We start from the raw sequence: 16,584 nt of genomic DNA, 5'->3' as shown, positions 1-16,584 counted from the left end.
GATCTAACCAAGTCTCCGGCCTTTAACCTCCAAACTGTTTTCAGGCTTTTCTGGGCTTGGGCCAAGCTAACTTTGGGAGAAATTTAGTTTATAGTTTAAATAATAATGGCCCTTCCCCAAAACTAAACCACCTTTGTAAAGCTAATAAAAGACCATCAGGTTAGAAGTATGACAGTAGCCGGAATTCTGCTAAGCTGTAGATATAAAAAATTAGCAGCCTTTATTCCAGAGGTCACAAGATTTGCAACTTCCCCAATTATCCCTGCAGATAACATCACTATTGCAGAACCTAAGATTAGCCTTTTGAGATGTCATTTCCAGTTTTTGCATTTATGACCACCAGTAGCTCCACTTGGGCCAGCCCTGTGGTCCCACCCAGAAGTGGACTCAGCACATGAGAACTATTTTCCGTATCCTTATGATTGCACCCCCAGCCAATCAGCAGCACCTATTCACTTGCCCACCAAACTAGCCATTTCAGAAAGGTTGATTTTCAATTTTCAGAAAGGTTGATCTGAATAATAATAAAACTCTAGTCTCCTGTTCAGCCAGCACTGTTTGAATTGAACTCTTTCTCTATTGCAATTCCCCTGCCTTGGTAAGTAGGCTCCATCTGGGCAGTGGGCAAAAATGAACTCATTGTGTTATTGGAAAGGGGACCAGATCCAGACCCCAAGAGAGGGTTCTTGGATCTCCCACAAGAAAGAATTCAGGGTGAGTTTGTAAAGTTAAAGCAGGTTTATTAAGAAAATAAAGGAATAAAAGAATGTCTACTCCATAGACAGAGCAGCACCAAGGGTTGCTGGTGGCCCATTTTTATGATTATTTCTTGATTATGTGCTTTAAAGGGGGTGGATTATTCATGTCTTTCCTTTTTAGACCATATAGGGTAACTTCCTGACATTGCCATGGCATTTGTAAACTGTCATGGTGCTGGTGGGAGTGTAGCAGTGAGGATGACCAGAGGTCACTTTCATCACCATCTTGGTTTTGATGGGTCTTAGCTGGCTTCTTTACTGCGACCTGTTTTATCAGCAAGGTCTTTATGACCCATATCTTGTGCCAACCTCCTATCTCATCCTGTGACTTAGAATGCCTGTCTAGGGATTCAGCCCAGTAGATCTCAGCCTCATTTCACTCAGACCATATTCAAGATGGAGTTGCTCTGGTTCAAAGGCCTCTGACCATTGGGCAGTTACATTTCTAGTCAGGGAAATTAGGAAGGAAAATGAAATAAAAGGCATCTAGAAAGAAATTAGTGAAACTACAATTGCAGATGACATAATCTTGAATATGAGAAATCCTAAGGATTTCACTAAAACTATTATAATGAATAAAGTTCAGCAAAATTGAAAGACACAAGATCAACATACAAAATTAATTGTACTTCTATATACTTGGCATGAACAATCAGAAAATAAAATTAAGAAAACATTTTGAAAGAAACTTAAGAAGGCCTAAATAAATGGAAAGACATCTTGTGTTCAAGGATTGAAAGACTTAACATTATTACTATTGCAATACTCCCCAAATTGACCTACAGATTCAACACCATTTCCATAAAAATCCTACCTAATTTTGCCAAAATTGACGAGGTGACCCCAAAATTCACATAAAAATGTAAATCATCCAGAATACTCCTCCTCCTCTCAAAAAAATATTTAAAAAGGTAAAACAAAGTTTTTGTCACAAATGGTGCTGGGGCAACTGTATATCCATGGGAAAAGAATGAAATTGAGTCCCTACCTCACACCACATACAAAAGTTAACTCGAAGTGGATCAAAGACTTTACCTCTGTGATCTTTCTCCCAAAAATTCATATCCCAGACTAATCATGAGAAAATACCAAATTCTAATATGGACGCATTCCTACAATATACCTGACCAGTGCTCTTCAACACTGTCAGGTCATCAAAAACAGGGAAAGCCTGAGGAACTGTCATAGCTAAGAGGAGCCTAAGGTGCATGACAACTAAATGTCATCTGGTATCCTGGATGGGATCTTGGGACAGAAAAAGGACATTAGGTAAAAACTAAGAAAATCTGAGCAAGCTATGACATTTAATTAATTGTAATTTATCAATACTTGTGGACTGTGGACTTGTGGCTTCTCCATGCAATGTAGTTGGATTTCTTATGTGGCAATTGAGAATTTCAACAGTCAAAGGCAGAAGATTCCAGTCCTCTTAATGGCTAGGTCTGAATTAGGTACAGTGACACTTTGGTTATAATCCATTTGTCAAAGCAGTCAGTGATTCAAGGAGAGAGGAATGGACCTTCTTCTCTACCTAGCTATTTTTAACCTGCTGTAGCTCTCATCTCCTGCTGGACATAATATCATAGACTCTTACAATTACAGCCCATCAACCATCCTCCTATGAAGTTCTCTTTCTATTAAAGATAAAAGTTAATCTTGATTATTTTCCTCCCACACTTAACATTATCTATTATCTGACTTCTATCTGTGCAATACACATGGGCTTTGTAACATAACTTTTCACAATCTAGCACCACTTTGTATTCTAATCCTCACTTCCAGTACTCCTCTGTAAGAAGCTATACCAGTCTCAGAACATACCTTATCATTTCAGGACTCCAGGCCATGCACATGTTTTTTCCTCTGCTAGAAACAATACATTCTCTTTGCCCAACCCCCACCCCGCCTCCCCTTTCTCTCTCTCTCTTTCTTTCTGTGCCTTCTTGACTTCCCTAGGCAGAGGTGGTCTGTCTTAGTGTGGGCTGCAATAATAAATTACCATAGACTGGATGGCTTAAATGACAAACATTTATTTCTCACAGTTTTGGAGGAGAGAAAGTCCAAGATAAAAGTTCCGGCAGATTTGGTGTCTGATGAGGACCCACTTCCTGGTTTGTAGATGGCCACCTTCTTGTTGTAGCCTCACATGGCACAGAGCAGAAAGAGCTCATGTCTCTTATTTTCCTAAGGGCACTAATACCATTCATGAGGGCTCCACTCTCATGACCTAATTACTTCCCAAAGGCCCCACCTTCAAATATCAAATTGGGGATAAGTTTCAACATATGAATTTTGGAGTAGACACATTCAGTCCACAGCAGAGTCTCTTTAGCAATCTGAGTGTCCAGAGAATTCTGCTCATTTCTTATAGCTTTTGTCATATTGTGTGGTCTTTTATCTGTTCTCTCTCTCTTTCTCCTTCTCTCTCTCTGGACTATACAACCTTCGAGGGCGGAGAAAAATTCTAGTTCATTTTTCTATTCCTAGTGTTTTAGCACAGTAACTAGCATATAGATTATAATTACATCTATTAAATGAACAAATTACAGGAAAAAAAAACCTGGATGGAATATGGTAGCAAAAAAGCTGGGTACTCCCAATAACTTGACATTTTTTATTCTTTTCCTGCAGGTATCAATGGTGAGCAGAAGAGGAGCAGGGAATGATGAAAGACCACACATTCTCCAAAAGTCAGTAAGCACTGTCTGCAGATGGAACATTCATATTTTCACATAGTATAAGTCATATGATCTTTGATCCTCCATGTATTGCTATCCAGCCATTTACTTTAGAATGTCAGCCTTTATACTGATATCACACACATGTTGTAAAATGTAGTGAAGATAAACGGGTGAAGTTAAACTTACAATGCTTTTGCTGTTATCCATAAAAATGCAATAGGTATTGCATAGAATTAGTTACAAGCACAAAACTGTGATACCCTATATGCCCCTGTTACAAGAAAGTTGTCATTTTATATTATGGGTATTTATTCGATATTTTCATAGTTTAATTACTAACAAAGCATTAATAATGCCAGATTGTGCTGACAAACATTGCAGTCTCTGAATAGGAGAAAGAATATATTCTTTGCACCATTATACAATGATTTAGAACTTTAATAGTGTGCTGGGGAAAAAACATGTATCTGTAACCTGAAATTGTTGTTTTACCTCCCTGAGTACAAAATATGTCACACATTCTCTCCTAAATGTATTTTCTATTTTTACCAGTCATTTTGTTGCTAAAATGTAAGATATGGGGATGGGGTGTGGGTGATTGTCTCCGTCCTTTTGGGCTTCTATAACTAAAATACCTTAGACTAGGTAATTTATAAACAACAGGAATTTATTTCTCACAGTTCTGGGGGCTGGAAAGTCCAAGATCAAGGCTGTGGTGGGGTTTGGCAGGCGAGGGCTCCATCCTTCTTGCTATATCTTCACATGGTGGAAGGAGCAAACAAACTCCCCCAGCCCTCTTTTACAAGGGCACTAATATTATTTGTGAGGGCTCCACTCTCATGACTTAATCACCTCCCCAAAGACCCTACTTCTTAATACTAACACATTGGGATTAATATTCAACATATGAATTTTGGAGGAACACAAACATTCAGACCATAGCAATGTTTATTGGGGTGAATGCTCATTTAACTTTTCCGAGAACAATCCCTGTTAAGTCTGCTAACCTCCTGTAGTTAATGATAAAATTTCCTTCATTTTCCGAAGTGTTCTTGTTTGGATTATAAATTATGTAATTACCCTAGTGACAATTAACTAGACATTTATTTTTCTTAGTGTATAGCACCAGTATGGGCAATTGCAGTGGCTTTCAAACTTACTACAACTCAGGGAGAAATACATTTTTCATCATAACGTAGTACACACACACATGCGCGCGCACACACACACACACACGTACACTAGATAAAGCAAAAGCTTCAGGAAATGGTACTTGGATATTTTCAAATATATTTTAGTCTGTTTTTTAATTAAAAATCTCTAGTCATGATACATTAAATTGACTTATTGACCCACAGCTTGAAAAAACACCAATATTTCGGATGTGTTTTAAGGTCATAGAACACGCCTTCTGATTTTTTTCCTTCCCTAGGTAATCCTATGCAAGTTGCCAATCTTCTCTAAACAACACTCTTCCTCATCTATAAAGTAAATATTAATACCTACCTGAAGGTGGCAGAGAGAGTTAACTGAGATAATTTGGTTAATGAGCCTGAAATCTAGTCAACACTTACTAAAGGTAATTTCTTCTCTCTTCCGCTTCTAAACCAACAGGACACAGCTGAAGTTCACAGGTTTGTAAAAGTGAAAAAATATTTTTCTTAACCCCCTGACCTCTAAAGTTTGGTCAGAGTGTTTAGCCACTGATAAAACATCTTTAAGCACTGTTACTTCTATGTTCAACTAAAAGAGTCACTTTTCAGTAATTTCCGGTCAAGCCCATCACAATAGCACTTGCAGCTTCTCGAAAGAAAAGAAAGAAAGAGAGAGAAAGAAAGGAAGAAAGAGAATTGAAGGAGGAAAGAAGGAAAAAAAATCGTGATGAAGATTTTAAAACATGTCTTATTGAGGGATGGGATGGTGAGGAAGTTGATTATAGTGATGGATGTGACAGACAGGGCCCGTACTTCTGTTTCTGTTCTCAAACTAACAGTTTTCACACATAACCGTTTTCACACATAACACATAAGTAGAATTTCTTTTGAATATTTGCCTTGGAAATAAAACAATAATAATATAGCATTTATTATATTTATTATATATAGAGTGTGTGTGTGTGTGTCTGTGTGTGTGTGTATCCCACATGTCCACATGAGAAATAATGAAAGAAGATGGAGCCCAAGTAAGAGAGTCCTGATGCCCCATAATGCAGAGAGACAAAGAAGTGATGAAATCAAGTACTCTACCTCTGGGCCGCCAGAATCCAGGCCTGGTTCCAGAGTCCTCTGGTTTTCACCGTGTTGGGGTGGGGCCTCCCCAGGTGCACAGCTTTTCTGCACTGGTTGGCATCTACTGAACCTTAGGTGATCACAGCAGTGGTAAAGACAAGCCAGCTTCCGTCTTTCCATAGTTTGTTCCCCTGTACTTCAGGAGGGAGGGGAGCCCCTCTATGGAATGCAATACACACTAGGCATCCTATCACTATGTAAGAACTCATCTTGCTCCCTCATTTCACATTACATCTTTGACTATCTTGCTCAGTTGTTTCACCTTGGCTAGTTTTTACTCTTTGGCCAGTACTCTCACAACTCTCTTGTAGGCAGGAGCCCATTTTCTTTTTCTGAGTACTCTGGACTCCTTGCATGGTGCTTCCTGGGCAAGGGGTGCTCAACAAATTGTGCTGATAATTAAGTCATTCACTCAAAATATATTTATTAAGCACCTAGTGACCAAGACAGAAAAAAGTTACTATTGACCTTCAAATCACCAAATCTAATGATCATTCCTTACTGCTCATCTTCCTCCACCATTGCTACCTTAGAGGCCTCCCGTGCCTGCCTCCATTTCCCAGACTTACTGCTTGATTCTCCCTGGCAAGCTTTCCCTTCACCATTTTTTTTTCAGCACTTGTAAGGAACTGAATCTGTCCCCAGTAGTACACAGTTTGAGTTAGAGCCAGGACTAGAACTCAGGCCTGCATATAATCAAAGATCAGAAAACGGCCAAATCTTGGTGTTTCTATTCACAGGGAGGAAACCCAGATGGGCCTACTCACAATACATGCTTCCAAATGAAAGAACGTTTTTCCCCCTAAGGACATTGTTAGGACACTGTCTAGCTAGAAGATATTCAGAGAAAATTCACTCCTTTACCTGCCCTAGGGAAATGGGAAAATTCAATGTTTGAGCCATTTACCCAAAAGAGTAATCCATGCTGGAAATTTTGCTGAAAGTATTCTTTTAAAAGGCCCTTCTGTCTTTATTATGACGATAAGACTGCTGAGTCTGCCCAAGCATATGAGGTTGCAAAGAATATTTCTTTTTATTCAGATCTTGTATTCTCTACATGATGAAAGGATTCTTGGCACATAGTTGGCAATTACTATCTAGGTTTTCTGCATAACATAGGTTTTTTAAACTAAGCTTTTAACTCAATAGACATCAGGCTCCAATGAAAATACATGTGGCCTAACACGAGCAGAAATAAACACAATTCTAATCAACTTAACTGTTGACAAAAGCATGTGGTTTCATTGCTTGCGGCCAAAGTTGTAAGAGTGGACTCTGATTTCTTGCAGGAACACCCCTCATTTATGTGTGCAAATAGGGTAATTAAGTGTCCAATTACCAGATTTGCATTGGCAAATGGGGGCTTTGTGTGGGTAAAATTCTCCATGGTTTGGGACCAGCTGAAACTTAGGTCTTTTCTTTTTGGATCAATCCCCCAACAATAACACGGGCATGATGAAGTTCCCATCTTGTCCTGATCTGAAGCCATGGCTGAAGACTTCCCTTATTTTGGTAATTCAGTGAAGCGGAGAGCCAAAGTTAGGATCTGGGGCTTTTTCTTCCTTACTGTCTACTCTGAAAAATAATTAAGCATTTCAAGTATTTTCAGACTGACTTTTTTTTTTCCTGCTGGCTCTGTAGAATTGATTACTAAGGTGAAATACTTGTAAATATTCCTTTTAAAAATTTAACCATATGGAAGCATTAAGTTGAAAGACACTTCATAAAACAACTTTATTCTTTTCTCCCCCAGCTCTCGGGTGAAATCTAAGATGGGTCCAATGACTTTCTCAAGTTTCAGATAAAAAGTTTCTGGATACTTTTAGTCATGAAGCCAATCTTCTTACAGTAATGAAGACATCCTTTCTGGGATATCCCGTCCTTTCTGGGATGTCTAGTCAAGGTGGAGTAAACATATTCCACTCTGTCTCTCTCCATGAAGGAAGTTAAAACCCTGGATGGAATGTATGTAGCATTTCTCTGAGGAGCCTGTAAAGTAAGTAGCAGCAGGTAGATTAAGGAAAGAAACCAGAACCTGAAGTACTACTGAACCACTTTTCCCCTCTGGCATCTCCTGCTGTAGGACCGAGACAGCTGGAAAACAGGAACTATACATCAGGTACAGACAAAATGAACTCCAAGAAAACCCACTTAATTTTAGTCTAAAGAAGGAGAAAGGGGGCCTCATGGGATCAAAGAGAATTTATGTTTTCTACTGCTCTATCTCCCAGGAAATTCTATGGCAGTGGTGGTGACAATTGCAGTGGTGGCTGGTCAGGTATCCAAAGCTCCAAGAAAGGAGAGTCCTTACGTATGACCAGAGAAACTGAAAGAAGTTCCTGCTGCTTTTTTCCCCTCTCTCTATCCTCTTGCCGCTCGGCATTGGAGGCAGAAAGAGCTGGCCCCTTACTCTGGCCCATGGTAGCCTTCAGTTTGCTGAGGGCTTGTATGTTTTTGCTCACTTGTTTTTCTACAATATTCTTCGGCTACAACGACCACCACATAAACTCTTGTTCACATATTTTATGTCCAGGACAAAGCTCCTATCCTTGATCAAGCCTCTTCTTTCTGGAAATGGCTTTACCTACCTGTTATAATCATCTCGTCATTATCGCTTTTGCTCATAGGCTGTCACCTTCATTTGTGGATTCATTCCCACCCTTCAGTGGCTGTTTCAGTGCTTTCAACAAATATCTGAAGGAATGATCAAGTCTTTTCCTAGAAATAAAATATTCCAAGAAATATTTAAGGATACATTAAGATTTCAATAAAGCCTCAAAAGCACTTAAACAAAAATGAAATTATTTGAATATTTTATTATAGATACGACTGCAATACAATTTATTGCCCAAACTGGGAAATGTTTGAGAGTGAAAGGGGGAAAAGGCACTAAAATAATGAAGACATAGTATTTGATCTACAACAGGTATTAACTGGAACACATTACGGTCCTCATTGTAAACTTAATGGCAAATACCACCTTGTCTCTTGCTAGTTTCTTCACAGTTTCTTCTTCACCTACAGACCTGGATGTATACATATGTGCACAACCCCCCCTAGAAATGCACGTTTTAACTTCATGTTATATCCCAGACTAAGCCAACTAAGGAGAATAAAGATGTAGAAACTTTAATATTGCTTATAAAATTATATTTATGCAGCTTCCACCTTTCTTTCTAACTTTGTCTCTTACCTACTCTCCAAATACAATTTCTCCCAAACAGAAGAGATGAACAATTCCCTGGCACTTTGCAGTATACTGTAGCTTTTAATTGAGAAATGGAGCATTGTGGTTGAACATTCTTTTAGAATCATTCTCATAGGTTAAGATCTAGGTTTTGCTATTTACAATCCATGTAACTCCAGTTCTCTTATACTAAGTTTCCTCATCTATAAAGTGAAAACCAAAGGTAAACTCTCCAAGGGATATTGTGAGAATTTAATAAAATAATTGGCATAGAAATGTGAGATGTCCCAGGCAAAGTCGTGTGTGTATTCACCCCAGTTCCCATTTTGTAAATGGCCATCTACATTACCAATTTCCACAAAATGGTATGAGAGGAAAACTGTTACATATTTAACACGAAGCCAGAAATTGTAAGGGAGGTTTAAATCTAAGAAACTTCCTTAGAGATACTTCATCGCCTCTAAAGCAACATCCAGTTCTCAGGCCGAAATATGTAACTACTGCTTGTCCGTTACCAAATTAATAGATGCTTCTTTCTAGCTCATTAGCACGTGTTGTTTAAACACCTTCTGCTCTGGAGGAGAAATACTTCTAGAATGAGGAAGAAAGAAGGAGATGGTAAAGAGCTTAATAGGTGGGTCTTAAACCGAACCCCGCAAGAAAACCACTACCACCATCACAACAACAAACCAGACACCAGCTTGCTGAACCCCTGAGTGAAACTAAATTTCTTTTTCAAATCCAGAATATTTAACCAGGAGTGTGCTCTGATAATCAATTCTGATCAAACAAAAATTTATGTCTTCTGAAATTATCAAACCAGATTAAACTTGGAGGACCATCTGTTAAGACCAAGCTAATATTTTAACATCTTGTTTGCTAGAGAAATCCATTTTCTTGTGTGTGCATTTGGTGTCATGAGTGGTGAAGGCCACTGAGTTAGACATTGTTAAGAGACCCACAATAGCATACTAGGTTTGGCTGAGTATCCTCCTGGGCTAATTACTATGTCCTCTGAGGGAAGGAATCTCCAAATTACCAGGGAACCTGAAGCTCTTTACCTATCCACTTAGGATTCAACAATTTCAACCCTGAAATGATCTTTGATCAATGCACAAATCAAAAGACTAAGAGCTTTTACAGTATAACAGACATTATTTTGACTATAGGTGTTTCCATCAGCTCCTGGCTGACTTTCTCGTTGCCCTACTTCCGCTGGAACACTAAGGTGGGTTATGTTTCCAGTTCACTTACTGAAGTCATCACTTGATTCTCTCCATAATGGAGAAGAAGTCATCCTACAGTCTTTTGTTGCTACGATCTTTACAGAAAATTGTGAATAATATGACTATTTGAGTAATATCATGTCCTGGTTAATTATATATTTCTTAAGGTTACAAGTTAACAGAGCATTTTCTCACTCTCCACCCCCACATTAGCTCTGAAAGATTTGGTAAGGATTTATAGTTTCCTTTTCTCTGTTAAAATAGTATCTAAGTATGTGTGTTTGCATTGTTTGGCAGTTGTTTATACTCTAGTTTCTACCAAAACTAATTTATTTTGCCTTTGTAAGTATAATTTACTCCACATTTACCTCTTAACATAATCCAGCTGTAGGGGTTGAAAAACTATATCCTGTGGGCCAAATCCACCTGTTCTCATAATGTTTTTTAGGACACAAGTACAAGAATTTGCTTATTTATTGTCTACGGCTGTTTTCAATATCAGAGTAGATAGGTGTGACAGAGGCTGCATGGCTGGTGAAACAAAGAAAAAAAAAATTACTACCTGGTCCTTTACAGAAAACATTTGCCAACCCCTTGTCTAGTGTAATCATTCCAAACACAGAAACTCACTGCACAGATTTATAGAAAGTAAAGTGCAGTGTACTCTGTTGAATATATTCTAAATCTATGACATATCTTAGAAGACATTAGTTTTAAGAAAATTATTATTGACAGCTGTTTTTTCATTCCTGAGGAATTCTCATTAATTAAAAAGTTCTTATGTAAAATGCAGCAAACTCCCAGTAATGCATGCTTCATAATTACAAAAATTCAAATGTTCTTATGTAAAAATCATGCCTTCTAGTTTCATCAAAACTTAAGGATATTAAATGAGATTTAGAGTCACTGAATATATGCTCTGTATTTATTAAAATATTATATATTTGGATGAGGGAGAGAAGAAGTAATGTGTTCCTGCATTTCAAAGAGCTTCTAATATTTATGAAGAGATATAATCCTAACAATGTCTTCCATAATGGAAATGTACAAAAAAATGAATAGCACAGAGAAGCCAGAATTCTGAGCTTTCACTTATTATCAGTAATTTATCATTAATTACAAACATTGGTTAAGCATTGATGCTGGCCCAAGCCCTTTGGTTTGCCTGAAATCTGATATTATACAAAGTAAGTCGTGGTTTGTATTCTCAGTAAGCTTATAGCTAAAGACATAATTACTAGAAGAGAATAAAGTTAGTCTTTAGAGGAGCCATTAGCTGTCTGTGGCCATACCACCCTGAATGCACCTGATCTTGTCTAAGAGTTATCTTTCAATAGCAGTGTTAAAGCATTTCTCTTGCACATCAAAGACCTGTTTTAAAAGTGGTGAAAGGGCTCAATTTGAAGGGAAAAGAGAGGGCATAATTTTATCTTTGATTTTAGACCATTGGCTGTCAAAATTTGCTGCATATTGAAATTCCTGAGTGATTCTAGCGCACAGCCAAAGCTGTGAACCACTGGTCTATAGTAATTCTTTTCGAACTTTAAAGTGCATCAAATGACCTGAGCATCTTGTTAAAATGCAGATGCGTAAACTGTAGGTACAGGGTGGGGTCAGATGATGCTGATGCTACTGGTTCATGGAATACATTTGGAGTAACAAGAGTTGTGATTTGGAGTGTGTGTGGGTGTGGGCGTGTGTACATGACTGCAATGTGTGCATGCACGTATTCCTAATATGGCTGTTATTGTTCTCTCTAAAAATAAAACTTGTCCTCTCTCTGGGTTTCAAATACATAATGGCACACTCAACCAGAGGTGATTTTCACTCTTGATTATGGAAGATTCCTAATGAACTCCCATGCACAAGGACGCTCGCCTGCTGACTCATGCACCCTAGAACCCTACTTAGGCCATCAAGACAGTTCTCTTTGCTGTTAGCTCAGGTTTCTGCTCAGATGAGCCTGTGCTGCTGGCTCTGGAGGGGCCTCACTGATAATGGCATCTGAGGGCATTCAATTAGCACATTTCATGTTTCTCTGGTCATAGACACCTCATAATTTCTTCACTAATGCAGCTGGATCTTTTTCTTTTTCCAAATCATTAGGCATCCCTTCAATGTTACTTTCCACTTTCCAGCCTGTAGTGGATAAAGATTTTATTTTAATACTCAACACATTTGTGTGTTAGGGTAATTTAGGGAGAAACCAGGTGCTAACATATTTTAAAAGAGGAGTTTCATTTTTCTGAATTTTACTAAGACATTGATCCTGCCTCCTGTCTTTACTTGAATCAGAGTATGAAGCCTTGGCATTAATAAATAGGTGTGATGAAGGCTGTGTCTGGAGATGAAAACTGAGTCTGAGAAGATAGAGAGGAGAAAAGGATGGCGACAATGAGTGAAGGGTTCTCAGACTCATGCCTGCAATGTAGGAGTAAAAACCCCTGTTTTGGGGGAAAGGTCATAGGTAATGAGTTCCTCATTTTGTCTTAAATCCTGGTCTTTTAGGAAAGACAATCCCTGAAGCAAAGGTAAGATCTGGTAATACTTCCTCTGATGTGAGCTGGGTGAGAGGACTCCGTGTTTCAGAGCTTCTCAAACTTTACGTGAACAAGAATCCTTTGGAAGATCTTATTTAAAATGCAGATTCTGATTAGTTAGGTCCAGGTGGGGTCTGAGTTTGCGCATTTCTAACAAGCTTCCTGGTGATGTGGATGCCGCTACTCTGAAAACCACACTTTGAGATGCAAGGCTTCATTGACATGCACCTGGGGCCCCAGTTCTCAACCTTGGCTTCTCATTAGAATCACTTGGGAAACTTTCAAAACACTAATGCTCAGGCTGAACCCTAGACCTATTATTAAACTAGAAATCTATAGTATGGGACTCACACATTAGTAATTTTGAAAGCTTTTTGAGTGACTCCCATGTGCAGCTGTCTGGGCTGAGGGAGATGTGAAGAAAGCAAGAATCAGTTCTCAAAGGTTGGTGCCAGGCCCATCAGTGTAGTATTAGTGTCATCTAGGAGATTGTCAGAAATGCAAATTCTTGGACCCTGCCCTATACCTGCTTAATCAGAAATTTTAGAGCTAGGGCCCGTATATATATATATATACTCTGTGCATTCTAATACATGCAAAAGTTTGAGAACCAGCACTTTATATATTCAGCCTCTCAGACTGCTGTGATAGTAGGAATAAATACATTATAAGTATTAATATGATTCCAAGTACCCTCTGTTGAGAAGTGGCAGTAGAACCCACTTACCAGCTATTGAATGCTTACCATTTGCTATATAAAATACCAAGCAATTGACTTACATCTCATTTAGTGGCACAACATCACTGACAGGTAAATATTAATGTTTTAACACAAATGAGGAAACAGAAGATTACAGAGGTTAGGCAATTTGCCAAAAGTCCCAGAGGAGGTAAATTAGGATTCCATCCCAGGCCTTTCTGAGTACGGGTGCTATCTCCTAATCTAGGTGAGGCTTCATGGGGACTGAAAGCAAGTGTAACTCACTCACTGTGTAACCGCTTTGAGCATGTAAGCCATGCTAGGTGTCAAGCTACTTTTGTTTAGAAAGCACTCCTTATATTTATGAACTCATGAGCTAGTGGGCTTCAGAGAGGAAAACTGGTCATTACTGCACAGATAGATGCACTCTATGGCAGGTTAAATACCTTGTGCTATGAGTAAAGTGCTTTCTTGGGAATTGGAAGATGAGTGGCAGAATGGAAGAAAGATTTTCAGAGGAAATTACATGTAAAGTGATACCTAAAGGTTGTCTATGAAGACAAGGATGGTGGGAGTTTGATGGGAGGATGTTTCAGAGAGAAGAGAGACCAGCATATTCAAAAAGTTGAGAAATAAAAGAGAGTTTAGCCCTCCAGGGCTGAGGTATTACTCTGATTTATAAGAGGAAATAAATTCCTTTTGTAACTACTATAGTTTGATCAAAAACGTTAGCTGGATTTTTATTTAAAAGCTATTACTTTCTGCCAAAGCGATGAACTGCTTGTGATACTTGGTTGGTGATACACAACCAAATTATTTTGTTTTAATGCATGTCTTTAGCTGAACTGGAATGAACACTGTCATGGTTCCTGCTTGTTTGGCTGTTTGGCTTTCAGATCAAGAGGTAGAAGAAAAAGGTTCACAAATTAATGAAATAATTTTTAGGGAATATTGCAAGTCTCAACTGTCAGAATTTAACTGTTAAAGTCATTTTGAATCAGATAATCCATGGCTGAGGTCCTGTGGCTTTGTCTGAAGCAACAGCAAATAGAGGAATTGATGTATAAATGCTGCAGCTTCCTTAACCCTTGGGTGGAATAACTCTGAACATGTGCTCTACTCTGTTACCCATGGGATTAAGGTCCACTTGCCCACAGTGGTAACTGGTCTATAATGCACCATTTATTTACTGCCTGCCTCTCTCATTTTCCCACTTTGGTGTTTTTTGCCCCTCCCAAATATACTACTTCCATTTGATTCCTTGTCTGTTTCTGGGGAACCTAAATTAGGGCAATTAGAGTACAACAAGAACTCATATGAGGTATGGGGGTCTGGCTAGGCAGGAAGAGGAAGGGGCAAGCCCTGCTTCTGTGCCCAGGGCAGTGTTAAACAGAAGAAAAGTGTGAATGATAAATGAAGGAGGTCAGATGTCAGGATTCCCATTTTCCTCACTCCTTGTCCTGCATTTAAAGTGAGAGGACAGGGCCGGGCATGGTGGCTCACGCCTGTAATCCCAGCACTTTGGGAGGCCAAGGGGGGGTGGATCACCTGAGGTCAGGAGTTTGAGACCAGCCTGGCCAAAATGGTGAAACCCCATCTCTACTAAAAATATAAAAATTAGCTGGGTATGGTGATGCATGCCCATAATCCCAACTACTCAGGAGGCTGAGGCAAGAGAATCGCTTGAACCCAGGAGGCCAAGGTTGCAATGAGCAGAGATCGCATCACTGCACTCCAGCCTGGGTGACAGAGCAAGACTCCATCTCAATGAATGAATGCATGAATAAATAAATAAATAAGTAAATAAATAAATAAAGTGAGAGGACAATGGAAATATTTAGATGTTTCTAGGATACCCCCAAGACACCAAGATTAGTGGTCTACTTCCCTAGACACAGCTAAGATCTTAGGAAGGATCTCCCATTAATCTCTGCACCATGTCCTTATGGAGTGGGAAGAAAAGTACACCACTGAACGACAGAAGAACAAGAGAGATGAGAGATGAGACTGAGGAAGTGGGCTTGCTCCCCTTGGCCTGCACCTGGCATGAAGGGCATACAGGTATTCCTACATGTCCTGATGTGGGGACACAGAATGTAAGAGACAGAAGGTGGACTGTCATACACCTTGGGATGGTCAGAGTCTGCAACATTTGAAGGCTTCATAAACAGAGTTAATAGGCCAGGATCACAGTCTCTAGTATTAGGCCAGGAGGAAGCTCCAAATAGCTGGTTAGAACCTGATTGCTCTTCAGTCTATGCAGTTGGTCAGGCCAGCCATCCCAAGGTAGGGCCTCCAGGAACCCAAGAACTAACATGAGTCTGGAGTGTTCATTCACCACTGGTGCTAAGCACATGTATTCCAGACACCATGTTCAAGAGGAGCAAGGGGAAAGAGAGGAAACCTAAAAGACTGAGTATATAGCTGAAAGACACTATACATCCAAAGGGTCTGACATTTAATGTTGTATCTCCGTTGAAAAACCATGAAGAATAAGATTTGACCAGCTGTAAATAAAAAAGGTGAAATTTCTTTGCACATCTGAAGAACAGTATGAGAACATTTATGATGCACTGTATAACAATTGGAGATAATGGGCATAAATTACCCAACCAAGCACCTGGCCCATGATAAGAACTCAGTAATTGGTGGCTGTTGTCATTAACACCATAACTGATTATCTCAGTGGCCTCTGCTGTAATGAAAATCTGGTAGTAGCTAATCTAGGGAAGCAGGAGGAATCACAAGTCTTAGTTCTATTGTCATTCTTTCAAAAAAAAGACTGAGTCCTAGAGTCCTAAGGATCAGGATTCTAAATAATAGTCTTTCAGTTAGACAAAGTCCTAGACTGGTTGATGGAAATATGTAAGTTCTGGGGCACTGGTTGATGGAAAATATACGGCAAATCTGTTCCACTTCTAAGAGTTTGATTTGAATGGCCAGCATTGAAGAACTTGTATCAAAACCTATCTATATTGAAGAGTTTGTGTTAGAATTCACTTATATTGAAGAGCTGATATTCAAATTAACTAAGCCAGCCTAAGCCTCAATCAGGACTGAACACAGAGATCATTTGCATGCTATTTCTTCCATTAATTTTAAATTCAACACCACAAGAGGCATAAAACAGCAACAACAAAAGCCATAACATGCAGCTGAAAGATTTCTGTCCAGTTTCTTGCCTTCTTGCTACTGAAGGCAGAT

The 16,584-nt window shown here is 39.1% G+C and overlaps 1 long non-coding RNA gene across 2 annotated transcripts in view; it reads left to right on the top strand.

The window, feature by feature from the left end:
* The window catches only part of LOC129143605 (uncharacterized), a 115,212-nt gene extending 106,698 nt beyond the window's left edge, over positions 1-8,514 (top strand). The window contains exons 4-7 of one of the 2 annotated variants that reach the window (XR_010155542.1): positions 3,390-3,448; positions 4,872-5,018; positions 7,481-7,846; positions 7,959-8,514. This is a non-coding gene — a long non-coding RNA (uncharacterized LOC129143605). Of the gene's footprint in view, positions 1-3,389; positions 3,449-4,871; positions 5,019-7,480; positions 7,847-7,958 lie in introns of those variants that run through there. The other variant, XR_010155543.1, reaches the window with a different exon arrangement.
* The last annotated feature ends 8,070 nt before the right edge of the window (positions 8,515-16,584 follow it).

This window comes from Pan troglodytes, chromosome 2 (assembly GCF_028858775.2).
Source record: "Pan troglodytes isolate AG18354 chromosome 2, NHGRI_mPanTro3-v2.0_pri, whole genome shotgun sequence".
In the NCBI taxonomy this organism is placed as follows: Eukaryota; Metazoa; Chordata; class Mammalia; order Primates; family Hominidae; genus Pan; species Pan troglodytes.
This window is presented reverse-complemented; position numbering and strand designations above follow the sequence as displayed.